Source organism: Corylus avellana, chromosome 9, assembly GCF_965113065.1.
Source record: "Corylus avellana chromosome 9, dhCorAvel1.hap1.2, whole genome shotgun sequence".
Taxonomy (NCBI): Eukaryota; Viridiplantae; Streptophyta; class Magnoliopsida; order Fagales; family Betulaceae; genus Corylus; species Corylus avellana.
Genome location: NC_142498.1, coordinates 16,595,437 through 16,598,068, shown reverse-complemented (window position 1 = coordinate 16,598,068; position 2,632 = coordinate 16,595,437). Strand labels below are relative to the sequence as shown.

The 2,632-nt window shown below is 33.1% G+C and overlaps 1 long non-coding RNA gene across 1 annotated transcript; it reads left to right on the top strand.

Annotated features, from left to right (window-relative positions):
* Positions 1-422: 422 nt before the first annotated feature.
* On the top strand, positions 423-1,956 carry LOC148583869 (uncharacterized). Its single transcript, XR_015909157.1, has 3 exons — positions 423-573; positions 1,238-1,266; positions 1,778-1,956. It is a non-coding gene; the product is annotated as an uncharacterized LOC148583869 (long non-coding RNA).
* Positions 1,957-2,632: the final 676 nt, after the last annotated feature.

Sequence of the window (2,632 nt, the reverse complement as noted above, 5' to 3'; positions counted from 1 at the left end):
GATTATAGTAAATATCATGATTATAATGATTTAATAAGACAAGTGGTCAAGTGGGAATGCAAATAGTTAAAGCCTAAGTTGAATTGGAAACTTTGTATAGGCCAAAAATAGACTCAAACGAACTCGGATGAAGTCGAACCAAAAATATAAAATGTTTGTCTCGGAGTCCTCTATCTACTCTCAAAATTTCATGTCAATCGGAGTAGTTTTGGACATTGAAAAATGGATCGGAATACACTGCCCTCATTTTGGACGAAAATACTATTTGGTATAGAGCATGAAATATGGACTAGGTTCATTCTTTTGGTTAAATCCATCTCAACCCTTAGATCAAAGGTTTAAAAATAAATCCTAACCATTCATTCTCTTATAAATAGAGCCTTAGCTAAATTCACTTTCACTTAAGTTTTTACAATCTTAGAACAAGTAAAATTGTTTGCTCCTCCTTTCATTTTACTTCTTAGTTCTAGTCAAATACCATATAGCCTAGATCTTTCTTGTAGTGTTCAAGTGTTTTTCTAAACTAGCTACCTAGAGAAGATTTGGTGGAGTTTTACTTCTAAGGATTTTTGGGTAAGTGTTTCTTGTATAAATATCATGATTTATTGCTTTTATTACTTGTCCTCATTTAATTGTTTAAAGACCCAATAAAGTGTATATTGTAAAATAAAGTAATGGATACAAGTGAATTTATAATAAAGAGCTAGTGGACAAAATCAATTAAGGACTTATAATATTATCTATATATTATTTACTTTACAGTATTTAACATTTACATTCAGTCATTTCTTTTATGTCATTTAAATTTCTGTTCATATTTCTGGCGGTAAGGACCATTTGATCTCATCCCCGAAATATGCATTTAACATTTACATTCAGTCATTTCCTTTATGTCATTTAAATTTCTGTTCATATTTCTGGCGGTAAGGACCATTTGATCTCATCCCCGAAATATGCATTTAACATTTACATTCAGTCATTTCTTTTATGTCATTTAAATTTCTGTTTATATTTCTGGCGGTAAGGACCATTTGATCTCATCCCCGAAATATGCATTTAACATTTACATTCAGTCATTTAACTAGTTATAAATGACTATCTTAGATTAATATAATAAAATGAGTAAATAAAGATGAAGTGACGGATAATAAATAAATATAAAAAGATGAGGGTCTTTAAACAATTTTATTATTGGAGGATGAACTAAGTATTGTTTGTATGTATGTATTATGTGCAGAAGTGGAGCAGAATACTACACTAAGGAGAGTAAGTATGGATATACTTACTGAGTACTAGCTTTGTTTTATTGTTATAGGAATTCTTATTTTGTCTTATTGATATAATTTTGCAATACAACTGCTGCATAATGTGTCTAATAAAATGGGCTGATAAGATAGCCACCTTAAGAACAAGCTGGGTGGATTGCCGCGAGGAACTGTCGGTATCTCAGTGGATGGGGGTATATAACCGTCCAACAGGCCTAATATATAACTAAGCTAGGGCGGTGTAGTTGCCAGCACCAAACAGGTAAACCTCTAAAGTGTGAGGGACATAACGAACGTAAGCGGGCTGAGAGCTCATGAGAAGAGGTCTGAAGAAAGATTATCATAAAACACAAACTAATCTGTCATTACGCTGCATTCACAACTCATTCATTATTATATATTTTAGTCTTTAATCTTATTTGTTCAAATTAGTCTTTTTAGTCTTTATATCTAGGAAAATAGATTACTCACTTGTTTGCCTATGTAAATATGATAACGTCATCTTTACATAGATCTTGATGCAGGGATAGAAAGTGAGGACGATGGTCCTTTTACTGGTTTTGATGGTTGATAGACCATCTGCTGCAGGATTTATGCTTACTCTATGGAGCAAGTCTCATTTATGTTAATCGCTTTTATTATGTATGGTGATGTGTGTAAACTTAATAGATATTACTATGTTAATTTAGGTGCCGTCTATGGCATATATTTGGTACTATATATTGTAATGAAAACCATGTTTCTATTTTATTTAATAATATATCACCTCGAGGTATTTCAGTCAGTTCAACTGTGTTGTGTAAGTTATTCCTAGGTCATAGAAAAAGAAAAAAAATATACATACTCCGCTGTAAGATTGTATTTTCTAAAGTTGCAGCGTCACGACTTCGATATTTGCTAGTCCAAATATCGGGGCGTTACATTTCTTCTCCTTTATAAGCAAGCAACAAAGTGGGCTCCACTTTCTCGTTTTCAACATAATTGGATTCCTCTTCAACATTGTTAGCATCGCTCTTACACTCCCAAGCATAATGAGCATATTTTTGGCAATTATAACATTTAACTTGAGATTTATCATAGTTTCTTTCATATTGCTTCCAATTATTTTCTTATCCTCATCCTCTTGATGCTTGACCTTTTTCTTCGTAATTGTTCCAATTACGTGGGCCTCTTCCTCTACCACGGCCATGACCGCGTCCTCGTCCTTGTCCTCTTTGATTCATTTCTTGCTCTTCTTCCTTCTCTTTGAAAAAGATCTTCATAGCTAGAACTTGCTGCAATGGCTCTTCCTTCTTCTTGTTGAGCCTTTCTTCATGGGCTTGATGAGATCCCATAAGTTGATCAATACTCATGGTTCCTAAATCTTT